At 44.2% G+C, this 18937-nt stretch overlaps 1 protein-coding gene across 1 annotated transcript in view; it reads right to left on the bottom strand.

Moving 5' to 3' along the window:
- The window catches only part of LOC311061927 (retinoic acid receptor beta-like), a gene marked incomplete at its 5' end in the record, with an annotated part of 273360 nt that overhangs the window by 128835 nt on the left and 125588 nt on the right, over window positions 1–18937 (bottom strand). The window lies entirely within an intron of this gene.

Raw genomic sequence — 18937 nt, 5'->3', positions numbered from 1 at the left:
GTCCCCAGTTAAAATATGATTATTTTGGGGGGTCGCTGCCTGACAAGGTTGAGATCCACTGCATCAGGATATAATGTACACAGTCACACACGCATAGAAGATATGGAGATTGGAGATCAAAGAAAACGATAGGGGGGGGACGTGTAATTGGGGACCCATAAAATGTCCCTGGGACCCATCTAAAAGACCACCCTTGCATCCCAGGACCCATTACATTGAAAACCTAGCAACATCACTGCATTTAATACCCAAAGGTAAACAGTCGTACACACACAGATCTTCAGGACAGTTGACTGATCTAAATTTCAGCAATTTATTCTGGACTTTTTAATAAACATGCTAGTTACCTTACCTAGTGACCTTATATATATATATATATATATATATATATATATATATATATATATATATATATATATATATATATATATATATATATATATATACACATACATACATACACACACACACACACACACACACACACACACACACACACACACACACACACACACACACACACACACACACACACATATATTATCAATGATTTTATTACATAATTATACCACAAATAATAAAACCAACCCCTAATTTTGTCTTCAAGGTTCTTCCACGACTCAGAAAATTCTGCCAAAGATAAAGATCCAGGAAGCAGAGGAATGGCTGACGACTGTGAGGAAAGAGTTCGTTCAAAGAGTCTCAGAGCCCATCCTGAATTCCCTCATGGACGAACTTTTCAATAGGAAAGTAATCAATGATGAAGAAATGGGGTCAGTCAGAGTGAAATCAGAAAAGTCAGAAAAAGCACGGGGAATTATTGACATGGTGAGGAACAAGGGAAAGAAGGCAAGTTCAGAAATGATCGACATCCTTCAACAGCTGGACCCTAACCTCAGTGAACACCTGCATGAATATTACAGCAACTACCAGGAGGTCAAAAAGCCAATTCAGAAAAACAGTGAAGATAGGAAACACAAGGAAGAGCAGGAGGAGCAGGAGATGAGGGAGAGGTTTGAGAAGGAGGATGAATCTCTGAGGGAGAAAGAGAAAACCATCCAAGAGCTTGAGGCAAACATCAGTAAGCTTAAGAATAAACTGACTAAACTAGAGGAACAAATGAGGGAGAGGGATGCAGAGAAGAAAAGAGAACTGGAACAAGAGCTGAGGCAGATGGAGGGAAAACTGGAGAAGTTTAAAGAGGAGAGAGAGAACGAGAAGAGAGAGATGGAGGGGAGACACAGACAGGAAATAGAGAGTGAGATGTTAAAAAGAGCTGCCAGGGCGGAGGAAGATAGACACATGATTAATACAACCCTGCATGAGATCGTCAGCAACTACATGACCTCAAAGACAAATATGCAAAGAGAGTTTGATAGACAACTGGAGGAGAAGAACAGAGAGATGAAAGAGAAGATGCAGAGAGAGTTTGATAGACAACTGGAGGAGAAGAACAGAGAGATGAAAGAGTTAGAGGAAAGACTTTGTTCAGTGTTGAGGGAGAAGAACCTGAGAGAAAACATACCAGTAGAAATAACATGTGAGGTAGGAGAAGGGAGAGGAGAGTCATGGTGGATGAGATGTTGTACCAACAGGGTGCAGTACGTTAGTCCGACAGCGCATTCCTCCGACAGCGCAGCGCTCCGACGTTTCCAATAGTAAACCCGAACCAAACCCGCACCCTAACCCTAACCGCACGCGGATGCCACATAGTCGGAGAAAAGGTCTGTCGGATTAACGCATGCCTCCCGTACCAACATGTTCAGAAAGTAACTACAAGATATCAGGTAACATGAGTATAATGTGTAACATATGTGCAGGGTTAGGGTTAGGTAAGTCTTTTAATATAGTGGTGTTAATCTATCTGTACAGTTAATCAGCACATATAGAATAGCTCTAATTAGCAACGCTCACCTGTACCTTTATTTGCTAAATCTTAAATTAAACCCCAGGAATCATGCATAAGTTTAAACAAGATTTCTCTAAATATCAAATGTCTGTATTGTCTAATTCATGATGATGATGATTCATCTTTAGGTGTCATATGAAAACATATGTTTAGTTATAGATGTACAGTAAAATAAAGTGTGATATCCATTGTCTTCCATGAAGTTGAGATCAGAACTCATAGTAATTAATGATGTAAAGATCACTGGTCACAAGTCACATGACCAGATACTTCACTATGACTTCATAGACACTGGTCTCACTTCTTTATTCATTTATAACTGCTGTCTGATGCTTAGCAGAAACACACTGGTCTCAGATCAGCATTAATACACTTCTTTATTCATTTATAACTGCTGTCTGATGCTTAGCAGAAAGAAGGGAAGCACATTGTAGATACTTAAAATAATCCATCCATACATCACTTTAGAGCCATCTGTCATGACTGGATCTGTTTCATGTTGAGAGAATATTGTTTATTTTAATTTTATTTTCTCCCCTTTGTGTGTGTGTGTAAATATGACTTGCACACATTAGAATAATATTAGTTTAGTTTGTTCTAATAAAGTTGTTTTTATCTGCTCTGTAAAGCGACTTTGAGTACCTAGAAAAGCGCTATATAAATCGCATGTATGTATTATTACTTTAGAAGAAGAGATCATATTGTAATGTGAAGTGATGTCATATCCCCTGATAGAGAGGTGGACTCTGTGATTTGGAAAACAAAGGTTTTGCCTATATGTTGTACAGATGATATGAAGATTGATTTAATGTTATTAGTTGCCATGCAGTAACTGTCTTTAACATTTACACCACATGGAATATATAATAAATAAATCTGCATGGACAGTTTGCCTCATGTTGCTTTGTTACTGTCGTAGTATTACTGTAGAAAGTAAACACATTCATCAGGGACTACCATATGCCTAAAACATACTATATCCCTAAAACCTCCCGATCTGACACAGATCGGTCTGTGATCGGCGAGATAATGCTCGCTGTGTGTGAAAGGCTCTGCGAGAGGACCTGGCCGCGATAATCGCGCTCTGCGATGGCTTCCCGACCGTTTTCAAATATCTAGCTGGTTAGATATTCAGCTCTGTCGCAGACTGTAATTCAGACAATATCATACAGTATGAAAGTCTGCGAGCAGATCAGCGCCACAGCCAATTACAGCAGCCACCGGGGCTAGGAGAGGATCACTGGACCTGAAAGTATGTGTTATACTATATATATTTTGCTCAGCTGCTGATTAGGCTACTACTCATAAAATACATAAATACATATCAAAATAGATAAAAGCCACCTATGGTACCTTTTATCTTCTTCTGACTGCTTGATTTGATTTTTGTTTTTAAACATATTTTAGGCTAAAGGGTAACAGTACTCTTTTAAATTCAAATGTTTCATTAAAAAAAAAAGAAAAAAAACATTCCAGCCATATGTTTTCTTCATGGTCATATAGTCCTGCATGGGGTACAGGATAGGTGGGCACAAACTTGCCAGCATTAGCCATTGATGGATTCCACCGCAGGGTGGACCATGGCAGGATGCCCAGAAACCTATATAAGAGGATGAATGACCTATTCAGTCCTGACCCCTAGTGACCTATTCCATCTTAACCTTCCCATGTATGGAGATCCCCATAGATGGACCGACCTCCCCAAGTCTGACATCATAGAATCTCTCCTATAGACTTCTATACATGGAGATAACTAACATACCTATAGCTCTGACATCATAGAATCTCTCCTATAGACTTCTATACATGGAGATAACTAACATACCTACAGCTCTGACATCATAGAATCTCTCCTATAGACTTCTATACATGGAGATAACTAACATACCTATAGCTCTGACATCATAGAATCTCTCCTATAGACTTCTATACATGGAGATAACTAACATACCTATAGCTCTGACATCATAGAATCTCTCCTATAGACTTCTATACATGAAGATAACTAACATACCTATAGCTCTGACATCATAGAATCTCTCCTATAGACTTCTAAACATGAAGATAACTAACATACCTATAGCTCTGACATCATAGAATCTCTCCTATAGACTTCTAAACATGGAGATAACTAACATACCTATAGCTCTGACATCAGAGAACACCTCCTCTAAGCCCATATATGGAGTGAAACCGAAATATCCAGGACTGACGTCATAGGCCCATGTTTGGGCATAACCGACATAGCCCGCTCCATTTATGGATATGACTGACATCACCGTAGTGACACCAGGGCCGCAGCCAACAATATAAAAGGCTACAGAACTCCCTGATTAATTGAGTTCCATCAGCGACCCCGAGAGACATTAATCCCTCCAGAGAAATAAGCATCCCAACAATACAATCAGAGAGCCGTGCGCCTTTGGAACCTCAACCACTAAGGAACAACTCACGGCCAAAGCACTGCTCCATTTCCCTCCCAACTTGCTACAAAAAGGGGGGTGCCGCCACGGGACCCACGGGGGGGAGGAGGGGGGGGGGGGGGGGGCGCCACGAAGGGACGCGCGCGGGGGGGAAACCGCGCGACAGGACGTGCATTAACCCCACGTTTACAACTACTTTCGCCTGCGCCCTTCACCGGGTATGGTCTAGTTACATATAATTTACCTACTTCTTTCACAGCCTAAAGCATTACATATCATTTACCTACTTCTTTCACAACCTAAAGCATTACATATCTGTTTACCTACTTCTTGGATAATATCAGCAGCTTTCTGATCTGGTCAAACAACCAGCCGATTGTCTGTTTTATAGTTTAGTTAAGCCATTCTCAAACTGAAGGCTCCTCGGTTTGATATGCATTAATCCATGGACCTCCATTTAATACAGTTTTTATTTTCCATCTCTGGGACCACAATCTGCACCACAATGCAATACGCGCTGGTTTCAACACACCCAGGGGCGTGCTGGGACCAAAATTCAGCTCTGGGATTTTCCGATTTTTTTTCAAAAAAAAACAAAAACATGCTGCAGTTGTCTTGGGTGGCCCACTGGCAGTCTGGCGGCCCGTAAATGGCGCAGCCGTTGTGGAATTGGCCAGCACGTCCCTGAACACACCCCAACCCCTACAAACCAACACCTCAGCGCACCCCAACCCCTAAACCCAAACACCTCAGCACACCCCAACCCCTACAAACCAACACCTCAGCGCACCCCAACCCCCTCTTGTGCGTTGGCTAGTGAGGCACGTCCTAGCGAGGCCTGACAGAATGGGTTTCATGTGCAACCAGTGTGACATCGTCTGTTAAGGGGTCTATACACGTATAGGCCACTCAGGGGCGCCTAGTTTTGTGTAGAGCCTAAAGAGAGACGCAGCGTGCATGCATGAGATGCCCGTGCACATGTTTTTGTCCTCAAAACATTAAGTCGGTGTCTTTGGCCACACCCACATCAAGCCAATATACTGTAGTCAGTTCTGTTCCTAACCAGTGGTGGATAAAGTACTCACATGTGTTACTTAAAGGGTAAGACCACTTTGGTTGGGTTGTGTAGTTACCTTGCATGATGTAACTCCAAAGGTGGGCAAGAAATCTAAAATAATTGCTCCATCCATGATTAGAAATTGATAATTCAAAATATGCTCCTCATTGACTTACATTGTACGCAGCTCTCAAAGTCCCTCTTTTAGCACATAAATGAACCCAAACATAGCTGATTCAGACAATATAGAACATCACCAAACCCAGTACTGTTTTTTTTTTTTAAATAAAAATGTCAACTTCCTGTTGATTTTACTATTTGAAGATCTGGATCCGGATCAGCGGATCCAGTCCAGGTTTTCTACTTATTAAAAATGGCAAAATCAACAGGAAGTTGACATTTTTATTTAAAAGAAAAACAGTACTGGGTTTGGTGGCGTTCTATATTGTCTGAATCAGCTATGTTTGGGTTCATTTATGTGCTAAAAGAGTGACTTTGAGAGCTGTTTCACCGTACAATGTAAGTCAATGAGGAGCATATTTTGAATTATCAATTTCTAATCAATTGAGCAATTATTTTTTTATTTCTTGCCCACCTTTGGAGTTACATCATGGCAAGGTAACTACAACCCAAACCTCTACCAAAGTGGTCTTGCCCTTTAAGTAAAAGTATCAATACTGCAATGTAGAAATACTGCAACTCCCTAACAAGTAAAAGTCAGGAATTCAAAATGTATTTGAGTAAAGGTACAAAAGTATTGGTATAAAAAAATTACTTAAAGTAAAAGTACTCCTTTTTTTTACATCGGGATCCATTGTAGATCGGCTATTTTCAAATGGCCGAAATGTAAATAGGGCTGAGATGTACAAGCTCAAGCTGAGATGTACAAGCTCACAGAGCTTGTACATCTGCTATTTTTCAACTTGAAATGGGACATTCAGTACTTTTGATACGAGTCATTTTATACTTTTGTACTTTTACTCAAGGTGGCACTGCGGCCAATTGTGCAACATTAAACATTCTGTACTCACCATAGATGTCTCTCCAACGTCCAAACATCTCCTAGACTCCTACATTCATCATTTACAGAAGATAACGTCCAAACATCTCCTAGACTCCTACATTCATCATTTATAGAAGATAACGTCCAAACATCTCCTAGACTCCTACATTCATCATTTATAGAAGATAACGTCCAAACATCTCCTACATGTATAGTTGATAACAATAACATGTTGTTTTCTGTCTCATCATAAACACACAGGTGTTTTTTCTCCCCAGTGAGTTGTAGTGTTGCCATGTATTGCGTGAGAGCAATAAGCAATCCGGTCTATGAATATTATATGTTTATGAATTGAACACCAAGGACCTCATTGAATACTTACCCTGCGTTTTAACAGCGGGCAATACTGGGCGATATCGCCCAAAAATATAATGAAAGTCTATGAGAGCCGGCGATCGGGCGAAGTGGGCGGGGGGGCGATGAAAGATGGATTTTCTTTATCTTTTTGGGCGATGTCGCCCGGCATCGCCCAGAGTTGCCCGCTGTTAAAACGCACCGTAAGGACCTCATTGGAAACAACACAGCAAGGACTTTTTTTGGACGGATCCTTTAGACAAAGTGTTGTAACTGTACGTGTTGCTGTTTCTACATTTCTGCCTAATGACATATTCAATCAATCAATACTGTAAGCGCAAATGCATCGCTTTTTTCATCGATTTTCCTTGTTAAAAAAAACCTGGCAACATCAGTCTCTCTCTCTCTCTCTCTCTCTCTCTCTCTCTCTCTCTCTCTCTCTTTCTCTCTCTCTCTCTCTCTCGCTCAGCCTCAGGACTGGTGGCTGTTTATGAAAAAAAGAAAGAAAGAAAGACAGACATTATGAAATGTATGTATTTATAAATAAATAAAATATATATAAAAAATAAAATAAAATATTTAGCAAAAAAAAAATGTCGGGGGGGGGTGCCTGTGCTCCGTTGTGCAACCACTAGTAGGCGCCAGTGAGGCTACAACTGCATGTTGGTTTGTTTACTGTTGAGTGAGAAAACAATGTTGCACATGTAGCCAGACCATCAGTGGCGTGCACAGACATTTTGAGGGGCAGGTGCTCAAGTAAATTATACTTTTTTTGTGTTTACTTGGTCTGCTCTTTTTTCCCTCTACACCTATACCTCTTTGCCAAAAATAGCCGATCTACAAGCCCGAGCTTGTAGATCGGCTATTTTTGGCTAAAGTTCTCCTCAGAAAACGCATGCTAGGTTTCGAGTGGTTATGGTAAAAAGAAAAATCATATCACATAGAGATTTGGCGGACCCCCTGTAGTAACTCTGAGGACCCCCTGTTGAAGACCCCTGCTGTAAACTTTTTTCAAAAGGGCACTTCTGGTCAAGAGGGCAAAGGGCGGGTGCTCTAGCGCCACCTAGAGTCTATCTGTGCACGTCCCTGCAGACCATGACTGTTTACTGTACATATTTATTGTTTTTCATACCAGTAACCTGTACGCTGATTGTATGACGTTCTGCATAGTAGTGTGTGTATATCTGTCTGTCTTCTTAAACGTCATCACGATTTGACTGTTTCCATGTCTATTCTAAATAAAGTATTCAATCAATCAATGTGAAAAGCAAAGCCCTCTGCTCTCTGCTGCCATCCAGTGGCATCTTCTGAGAATTCCACCTCTTTCACATGTTTCTGTGCTGCACGCACGCACACACACACGCACGCACGCACGCACGCGCACACACGCACACACGCACACACACACACACACACACACACACGTTGTATTTTAAAATAAATATATATTTTTATTACTTTGCCAGGACAGTTCATGGTAAAGTTAAACAGTATATGAACATAAAAAGCATCGTTAATAATAATGTACAAACAGAGACGATATTTAAAATGGAGAGAGCGAGAGAAAACGGATCAAAGCTCCTGTGAGGAGGACTTCCAACCCAGGCCAGCAGGGGGGGCTGAAGGGCCAAACCCCCCCACCCTCATATCCAGTAAGACAAAGTTAAAGATCCCATAGTAACACAACAACTATACAACACTGCACATGATTGGTGGAGAGCTTCTCTGATAACGGAAACACTGCGTATGATTGGTGGAGAGCTTCTCTGATAACGGATGAAAAAAAAACTGTAGTATGCCCCGCCCTCCCCTCGGCAGTGGTGGAAAGTACAAGAATACATAATACTCAAAAATAATATTTTATAAATCTACTCCAGTGCATGTCAGAGGCAAATATTGTACTTTTTACTCCTCTAATGTTTTTAAAACGTACTTTTAGTCACTTAGAATCTTAGATTATTATTACAAAACATAATTGAACTAATTAAGCCCCATTTCATACTTACAATGAGCGGTGAGAGCATGTCGTTTTTGAAAACGTTTTTTTTTTTGTACTTTTGCGTCGGTACTGTTTGTTATGTTGTTTTGATGCCAATACTTTTTTTGCGCTTTTACTCAAGTCAAGCTGTGAATACAGGCCTTTCACTTGCACCGGAGTATTCTTTATGATGTGGTATTGCTACTTTTACTCGAGTTTAGAAAAATGTAAAGTCAAAAATAAAAGTGGAGTACTTCTTCCACCAGCGCCGGTCGGGGACGAGAGAGGACAGCAGAGCTCTGTTGAATGATCGATGCTGAGGTTCACGTTCTGTGTCCGCTACGCCTGTCTGTCTGTCTGTCTGTCTGTCTGTCTGTCTGTCCGCCTGTCTGTCTGTCTGTCTGTCTGTGTCCGCTACGCCTGTCTGTCTGTCTGTCTGTCTGTCTGTCTGTCCGCCTGTCTGTCTGTCTGTCTGTCTGTCTGTGGCCGCTACCGCCTGTCTGTCCGCCACGTAGCCGTCAATTGATTGGGTTTGATTGATTGGCGACAGCTAGCGTGGCGTTGTAGCTACAGGAGAGAAGAGGGGTGGCGTGGAGCAGAGAGGGGAGGGGGGGGAGGGGGGAGGCGAGGGGAGGGGGCTCTGTTGTTTGTTTGACATGAGGACAGGGAACAGAACATAATCAAGACTCCACTGACTCCTTCCTTCCTTCCATCCATCCGCTGTCTCGCTGTTCTCTCCTCTCTCCTGGCGGCTGCTTGTCGTGTGGACCCGTGTGGGAGTCAGTGAGGCCTGGCGGCTTCCACAAATAACACCCTTCCAAAAAAGATTCTAGCTGCTGTTGAGGTGTGTGTGTGTGTGTGTGTGTGGGGGGGGGGGGTGGGGGGGTATCAGGGACGAGATCCCAGTCGGAGAGAGGCTTCCTTCCCGAGGCATCTCTACAGAGCTGCCATGTCGGTGTGCCGTACCGCCAAACCGAGACACAAACACCACACAGCCTTACTGTCACTGCAGTGTAGAGTAGAGCGCACAGAGAGCAGAATAGAGTACAGTTACGTCGGTACGACATTCAACAGGAAAGAAAAGAAAAAAAGTAGAATTCAGCATTGTGAGTTATTTCTTGATGCCATAGAGTCCCCATGGTGTGCGTCTGGGCGTCGGACCCGGACGGACGGCGGGGATGAGGGCAGGTTGTGGACATTCTTCGGCGGTGAAAGGTTTTTTTTTCTTCTCTTTTTCAGCTTAAAAACTAAAGCATTGCGGTGGTCTCTGTGTCTGAATGGCCAGACAACAGAGAGCACAAAACAAACAAGAGCATTGTACAGAGAGATGCAATGTGTTCGCTTTTTAAAGTAAGTTTTCCATAGCACTGCATGTCATTCCTATAATAACTTGACATTATTCACATTCAGACATTGTATAAAATAACAAAATAACAAAAACAAGATTTCCCTTATATGATATGTGTGTTTGTTTGTTTTCAGGCAGGCTTAACCACTTAAGCCCTCATTGTTATTTATGTTTCTAAATTATTTGAAAATAAGCTGATCTACAAGCTCACACAAGCTCACACTCACGTTGTGAGCTTGTAGATTGGCTATTTTCTACATAATCTCTGTCACGCCCCAGAGAGGGAGGCCAAGAGCTCAAGCGGTTAAGATGGAGATGGTTGTTGTGAGGCGGGGTTTGTTGTGCTGAGACCCAGAGACGCAAAGACCCAAAGACCTAGACCCCTGGACTTCCCTTGTGGATGGAACTGGACCTTCACTGTTGCTTCTTTTAGACTTACAGGAACTAAGTGAACCGTCAAACGTATTTCACAGGTTCTGGATGTGTTTCCATTACGCTACGGCTGGGTTTCACATGAGGTTCTCAGGACGAACTTGAAGCTGGTCTGAACGAATGCGGAAACAACGCGGAACGTCTGGCCAATCACGGCAGGCCAACTAAGTCTGAGTATCGCTGCAACATCTCGGAGGCAACGGAGAGACAAATGTAGTTCCGCCACAACCAGAACCTCTGAGTGACATCGTATCGTAGTCTGGACCCACAGCCGAACGAAACACATTTCGGGTGGGACTGTGTTAATGTGTATGCATTGGGCTCTAGTGATGGAGAGGAGGCATGTTCTGTAGGAACTCTGCACCGTATCCAATTACTGTTCCTCGTTAACACGGTTCACCACTGACTCTGTGCCCCCACACACACACACACACACGTCACCGACCGTGCGACATTCTCCCTAAGTGCTCGTCTGTCAGAACTACATGAATATGTGCAGGGACGTGCACAGATAGACTCTAGGTGGTGCTAGAGCACCTGCCCTTTGCCCTCTTGACCAGAAGTGCCCTTTTGGGGGGGAAAAAAGTTTTTTTGTTTTTGTTTTTTAGTTTACAGCAGGGGTCTTCAACAGGGGGTCCGGGACCCCTAGGGGGTCCTCAGAGTTACTACAGGGGGTGCCAATACTAGCATCCCTTTTCTGAGGAGAACTTTAGCCAAAAATAGCATCTACAAGCTCACAACGCCTTGCGCTGCGAGGCGTTGTGAGCTTGTAGATCTGCTATTTTTGGCAAAGAGGTATTGGTGTAGAGGGGGAAAAAAAGCAGACCAAGTAAACAAAAAAATATCTAATTTACTTGAGCACCTGCCCCTCAAAATGTCTGTGCACGCCACTGAATATGCGCCATTATTAAAGAGTAAAAGTCCATGATATCTGAGTGAAAGCAGATTCCCTTCCAACCACAAGGGATGACGCCACCAACACCACGGTGCTGAGGGCTTCAGCAGGGAGGCGTAGCTGATGGAGTCGACTTTCTATTACAAAAGGACCACTTCACCCATTTTCAACCTCGTCTTCATGTAAACGGTCCTCACTAAAGCTCATTATAATATGAGACACAGAGTGAGGGGAACAGACATGGTGGCATCTTATATTGAGCATTAGTGAGGACCACCTGATTCGGATGCTATCAATGCATAGAATGGGAGATTATCACGTTCTATCAGACCATTGAATGGGCGAAGTAGGCGACCTACCGTCTACCCCGCGATTTATCAGACCATTCAGTGGGCGTAATCAGGAGCTACTGACCTACCGACGGAGATGACTTAAATACTTTAGTTTCGGTTTTGGTTTTGGTTGTTTCGGTTTTGGACCATGACGGAGGCGCGCAGTCTCAGGCGAGGTGGAGCCCCGCGACGGGCCACCGAAGGAGCTAAGGCGACTGAGTTGCCGTCCGGAGCGGTGCGACCCTCGCCTGTGCCTACTCAGCGCCGTTCGAGTTATGTACCGATATGGACAGAATCGTAAATATTGTTGTGGGGACTGCTCCGCCTCCGTCGGTAGGTCAGTAGCTCCTGATTACGCCCAATGAATGGTCTGACAAATCGCGGGGTAGACGGTAGCTCGCCTACTTCGCCCATTCAATGGTCTGATAAAACGTGATAATCTCCCATTCAATGCATTGATAGCATTCGAAGCCGGTGTGAGGACCAGTTATATGAAGATAGGTTGAAAGTTAAAGGACGACTTCACCGCTTTTCAACCTATCTTCATATAATAGGTCCTCACTAATACTCATGATAAAATGGTACATTTTTTTCTACTCGGTCTGTGTCTCAGCGGAGGGCTGTCTGACAGTTCGGAGTCCCGTCTACCAGTGACATCATCAATGGGGAATCCAAGCTAATAGAAACTGCAGGCTTTCTATTCCTGGAAAGTTGCAATGCAACAAAAGAAGCCATTGTTCTCGTGTTAATAAAAATCGAAATAAAAAATGTGAAATCTTGTTGGGGAAAAAAAATCATGCCTAACGATGATGTCACTGGTAGACGGGTTTCTGGACTGTCCACAGCCCTCCTATGAGACACAGACCAAGTAGAAAAAAATTGTACCATTTTATCATGAGTATTAGTGAGGACCAATCATATGAAGATAGGTTGAAAAGCGGTGAAGTCGTCCTTTAAAGGGAAATTTTGGACCACGGTTTTCTTACCTTTTCTATGTTGTTATGATGTCCTAGGATGAATGGTACAGTAGAACATTTTCATAACTCCGTCCCGGGTCCGCCACAGCTAAAAACGTGCGCCAATAGGCCTTGCGCTAGATCGCATATTTTGATAGCTTTTTATTTGTATTTTTTTGGTGAGCTCTGACGTTCATAGTGACAGAACACTATGCAACGTGATGGCTTGAATGCGCCCCACCGGAAGTCTCGCTAGAAATCTCGTCTATCAAAATATGCGATCTATAGCGCAAGGCAGAGTCCTGCACGGGTCCAATTTTTAGAACCCGCGCGCCCGCCCCGCCCGTCAATACTCAGATCCGTAGACCGACCCGTCACCCGTGATTATTTGAAAATACGAACCAGACCCGCCCTTTCCGTCAAATAAACGACCCGTTGTCCGCCCGTTTACCCGTGATTACATGCAGAGTAAAATGTAAACCCTATTGAAAAGTGTGTTGAAAAAGATAGCAGCCTTCAACAACAGCGCTACATTCAGTGGTCAGGTTGGTACAGACATCCAGTGAAGACGGAGGAGCGAGCTTAAGCCACGCGCGCGAACACGCATCTACGCAGCACACATGTGTCGTTGTTTACGTCGTCAGATGGTTTTAATCTGAAGGTTTAACAGGATGTTCAATGTGTTTTTGTGAGTTAAGATAAGTGACCGGCGTGCTCCATGCAGTTGTGCTGTGTTAAGTTACACAAGCGACGTTGTTTGGGCGGAAACAGTGCTCTATCATTTTCACAATAAAATGATACCCGCCCGCGATTAGTTCAGTACCGCCCGCCCCCGTGATCTTATCAAAGTAAAAATTTCACCCGTTTTCACCCGTCAAACGCGGGTACCCGTCGGGTATCCGCGGGTACCCGACCCGTTGCAGGACTCTGGCGCAAGGCCTATTGGCGGCCTATTTAGCTGTGGCGGACCCGGTACGGAGTTATGACATTTTTCTACTGTACCATTTATCCTAGGATATCAGTGGTCCTTTAATGTTATCTTGTGCGCAGATTGCAGTTTAAATCCAAGTCTAATCATGCATCCAATTTAAGAAGTATAGCATCTACTCCCCCACCCCCACCCACCCCCTGAGATCAAAGAGCTACCGTTCAAAAATGAAAAGCGGGGCGTTGCCTTTTTTTTTTTCCTTCTTTTTTTTACTGCACAACTCAGGGGTGAAAGGTTGTGGGTTTGAATCTCCTTCTGCATGGTTGTAGCTTAACGGCACGCGGCCAGGCTGATAGCTTCAGTCTGTCTGGATCCCTCCGTGGATCTAGTCTGGATCCTGTCGATTCATGGATCCTGCCATGTGCTTTTAGACAGTCTTTATCCCCACAAAGACAAGAGGTCGTCATGAGTTATGTCTTTAAAGGTAGTGGAAGTGACCCTTGTTTTTGGTTAAAAGGTTCAAGCTCTATATTCCGTGATAATTGAGTGTCAAGCTCTTTCATTTCAGGTTGGTTGCCAGTTTCAGCCAATCAGGAGAGAGTATCCATTCATCAGCTTCAACGTTATAGTCATGAGTTCTTTCTCCTGATTGGATACAATTGGTTTCGCGAACTGAAAAAAATAAACATATTGTGACGAATAAAGAGCTGGAGAGACATGGAGACACATGATACTGAACAAAACCCTCGAGCAACGATTAAATGTGGAATATAGAGCTATTAAACGCTTATCTCAACAACAACAAAGTATCACGTACTGCACCTTTAAGGATTGCAATGCTCCCACCGTTTCAAAACAAGACACTTATGTTTATGTGGATCAGTGGTCCTCAACCTCTTCTGGATGCAGGGCCCACCCACCTGACCTCCTAACTAAAGCGGTCACCTGACCACTTAACTAAAGCGGTCACCTGACCACTTAACCAAAGCGGTCACCTGACCGCTTAACCAAAGCGGTCACCTGACCACTTAACCAAAGCGGTCACGTGACCACTTAACTAAAGCGGTCACCTGACCGCTTAACCAAAGCGGTCACCTGACCGCTTAACCAAAGCGGTCACCTGACCACTTAACCAAAGCGGTCACGTGACCACTTAACTGAAGCGGTCAGGTTCAGATTATGTTTATTTTAATGATCAATCAATCAATCAATCAATCAATCAATCAATCAATCGTTATTTTGGGGACCCCCACCACCAGTAGGCCCCGGCCCCACAGGTTGAGAACCCCTGACGTCGTTAAAGGAACTGGAGGTGTGTTTGTAGGTCTCTGGTTATGAGGCGTCGGCCCCACCGCGGAGGCGGAGCCTAGATGTGTGCGTATCGTTGAACCCAGCGGTCCTCAAAGTTTTTTGTATTCATTGCAGGACCACCCCCCACCCCCCCAGTTTGATATGCATGAGGCCACGAGGCCCCCCCCCCACCCCGCCCCCCACAATCTCTGGTACCCCACAATCTATACACTATAAAGTCCTAGCTCTGGTTCAGAGCGTTAGTGAGTTCCCTCTAACGCTCTGGAAGACCCCTCGCTCTGCGCATGTACAAGGAATTCCACTGTCCTGCCAGCGCTCAAGTGTAGTGGAAATAAACAAAACCATTTCGCTACTCACCGAAGCAAGGGCTGTTTTGTGTTGTTGAATGTCTATTCTCCAACCCTGCACGCCTCTCAGCACCCCACCTACTCTGTAAAATACACTTTTTTTTTTCTCTCAAATTTTTATCCCACTATTTTGTAACCCCTATTTTTTTCACCCAGTGCCAATGCCTAAGCTGTAATCCTGGGCACTACCTTCCCTCTACTAACCTAGGGAGGCCAGGGCCGAGCTCATGCCTCCTTCAATGCATGAGAGCCAGCTGACCTTCTTGTCACCTGACAGGGGAGAGTTTCCCTGGTAGGACGTAGCGCGTGGAAGGAACACGTTATTCCAACCAGTTCCCTTCCCCTCCATCAGGCGCCTCGGCTGGCCAGGGGGAGGCAGTATAGTGACCAGGATTACTGCATGTTTTTGTGAGGGTATTAACTACCCTAGGAGACACGGGGAGAACATGCAAACTCCACACAGAAAGGCCCTTTCTCCAACCCCATCTATAGGGTATGGGCGCTGATGACGCGGAGGAGAGAACACGCCCCCAGCGCCCACAGCGTCCCCTGCGGGAATCGAACCCAGGACCTTCTAGCTGCGAGACGGACATTATTTGTATTTACTCCACAGTGCCCTCTACATTTTGGTTAATGGTACGTTCAAATCCCCCAGATCTGTAGAGGGCACTGTGGAGTAAATACAAATAATGTCCGTCTCGCTGACATATTTTATTTTCTGCCCAAAACAGTGTATTTTACAGAGTAGGTGGGGTGCGTTTAGGCGTGCGGGGTTGGAGAATAGACATTCAACAACACAAAACAGCCTTTGCTTCGGTGAGTGGCGAAATGGTTTAGTTTATTTCCACTACACTTGAGCGCTGGGCAGGGCAGTGGAATTCCTTGTACATGCGCAGAGCGAGGGGCCTTCCAGAGCGTTAGAGGGAACTCACTAACGCTCTGAACCAGAGCTAATACAATCCTAACTCCGAGAGTGTACAAATGGAACCAAATGGACCCATAAGGGTCCATTTGGTTCCATTTGTACGCTCTCGGAGTTACAGACCTGTAAGGGGTCCATTTGGGTCCTAAACTATCAATCATTTAGCTGGGGGGGGGGTGGGGACTTTGAGAACCACAGGTGTAACCTAGTTGCATGTAGCCTATAGTACAGTATATACGCTGTCAGCCACAGATACACTGATCACTGATTGACAATGTTTGTTTGTTTGTTTGTTTGTTTGCAGGGGATCAGGGGACTCGTTAAGGTCTTAACGAGGACAAATCGAATTGCGTCATCCTCGCTGTGACAGGGTACCGTCAATTGGTACCAAATCACCTGCGAGTCCCTTAGTTAGTTAATTGGTAGTTGGTTGTATTGTCAAACCAATTGGAAAAGCTACGAGTCCCCTGTCCCCCGAAAGCCTTTAATTCAGCCAGATTTAGCAGAGTGTGTGCGTTTTTGTCTACTAAGTGTTATCTTTAGCTACAGATGTACAGGAACACATTCAGTCTGCCAGCTGTGTGTATGGGTGGCTTCAGCTCAGATTCATAACGCCATCATCGCACCACGCCGTCGCTCGCCCCACAACACCACATCCGTTCTTGTCGGTAAGCGACGTCGTCATCGCGCTACGAGCCCCTCTCCCCCCCAGTTTGAGGAAAACGGTCAAAACCTTCTTGCCAGGAATCCGGGCAGATCTGCTCCCGTTCGGCCGATCACGTCGTTCTTTTTGTTTCACTTCGCTTGTCAGTCCGGCCGCCGTCTTCCTGCGTGAAAGGGGCGGGGTCTCGGAAACATGGGCGCCGAGGATTCCGATTGGTTTGTGGGGGGCGAATCGGGAGTCTTCCGACGTAAAGCTACACCCACTTCCCTTCTTCTTACTGTGATTGGTTGAGCGGAATCAGAGCACTATCCAATCAGCAATGACGTGCCTATGTTAACCCATTGATACCTGGAACGCATCTGTGTCACTTTAGATGTCTTTGGCTATTCAAAAATAGCAGATATACAAGCTCATAGCGCGGCACCGAGTGCCGCACTATGAGCTTGTAGATCTGCTATTTTTGAAAAATCGTGAATAAAGAAAATTGGATTTTTTTTCAAAACATTGTTAGGATTTAGAAGACATTTCTAGAATCGCCTCAGGTCTTAAAGGGTTAAACGGTAAGGAAACAGAGAGAGTTGTGGAGACGGCCAGACTGAGAAGACGAGTGAAAACAAAACACAAAAGAGCGAATCAGTCTGGATTCCAGGCTAAACAGATCTTCGTAACCGTCGTTTTTTTAGGGGGGGAACGAGCAGCCTTTGCATTCTGTTGACGTCCGAATGGAGAGACGCATTCATTCACGCAGATAGATACATGAACAAAACAAGAGTTACCAAAAAAAAACAGACTTTTTCTTCTTAAATACAGGAACATATATAAAATATTAGACTTCCATAATGTCTATTATGTAATAACATTCTAGAGAATAACTGGTTTGTTTGTTTTTTGAGGAACTTTACAATCAGTCCCCACGACTTTTTAAACCTCGACGATGCTTCGCAAAGATAATATTTTTAAGACAATGAAAAAAAGCACCACAAAATTCATCATCATAGAAACGAGAGAGAATTCTAACCATACAATGGTTATGTACAATGTATGCAGACGACATGAGAGAGAGAGAGAGAGAGAGAGAGAGAGAGAGAGAGAGAGAGAGAGAGAGAGAGAGAGAGAGAGAGAGAGCGAGAGAGAAAGAGAGCATTAAAACATTTTTTTTTTTTTTTACCAAACTCCCGTCATGCAGATTTAAAGAACGTTACGTAACGTTACTGTACACAGGAGACCTGAGGAGAATCATCTCTGTGTTACCGGTGGTCTGGGCGGGGGGGGGGGGGGGTGGGGGGGGGAGGGGGGGGTGGGGGTGGTCTTAAAGGCAGAGTATGTCACTTTGCCCCGTGTTTACATATCAAAACAATATATACATTTTGTACCAATCATTTCCCTCTATACCGGCAGTCAGAGGTGTGGACTCGAGTCACACATGTGACTTTAGACTTACTTGATCTAATGAAATAAAAAAAGAACCTGGACTCGACTTGGACTTCAATGCCAATGACTTGATGCCTCTCTTGACTTCAGACTTTAAGTCACTAAATACCTTCCAAAAGCTTAGGACTTGTTTGGGACTCAAAACAAAACGTTTAGGACTTGTAATTGTTCAAAGAGATGGGGTGAAAACAAGGGAGTATGCGCTGGGTGAGCAACTCCATACAAGTGAATGGACGGGGATTTCCGGTACCCTCTCTATTATTTTTTAACTCTACGGTATAGAGGGAAATGTATATATTGTTTTGTTATGTAAACACAGGTCAAACTTACATGGTATGCCTTCAATAACCGCCCCACCGTAACCACACCCACACCACAGCGTAACCACACCCACACCACAGCGGATAAGAGCTTCATAAGGAGGTTTATACACAAAGCACTGGTCCTTAGAGGCCTCTGTGTTGTCCTGTGTCTTTTCTTTTTTTTTAGGGGGGGGGGGGGTTTGTCCGATTTATAGGACTAGAGAGAAGATTTATAGGACTAGAGAGAAGGAAAAACAACGTAATTCTAAATTCCAGGTGTTTGGGGTGGGGTGGGGTGGGGTGGGGAGGGGGAGTATAACGTCTAGGAACAAGCAAAGGCGAGGC

Source organism: Gymnoscopelus microlampas (assembly GCF_963454915.1).
Source record: "Gymnoscopelus microlampas genome assembly, chromosome: 15".
Classification (NCBI taxonomy): domain Eukaryota; kingdom Metazoa; phylum Chordata; class Actinopteri; order Myctophiformes; family Myctophidae; genus Gymnoscopelus; species Gymnoscopelus microlampas.
This window is presented reverse-complemented; position numbering and strand designations above follow the sequence as displayed.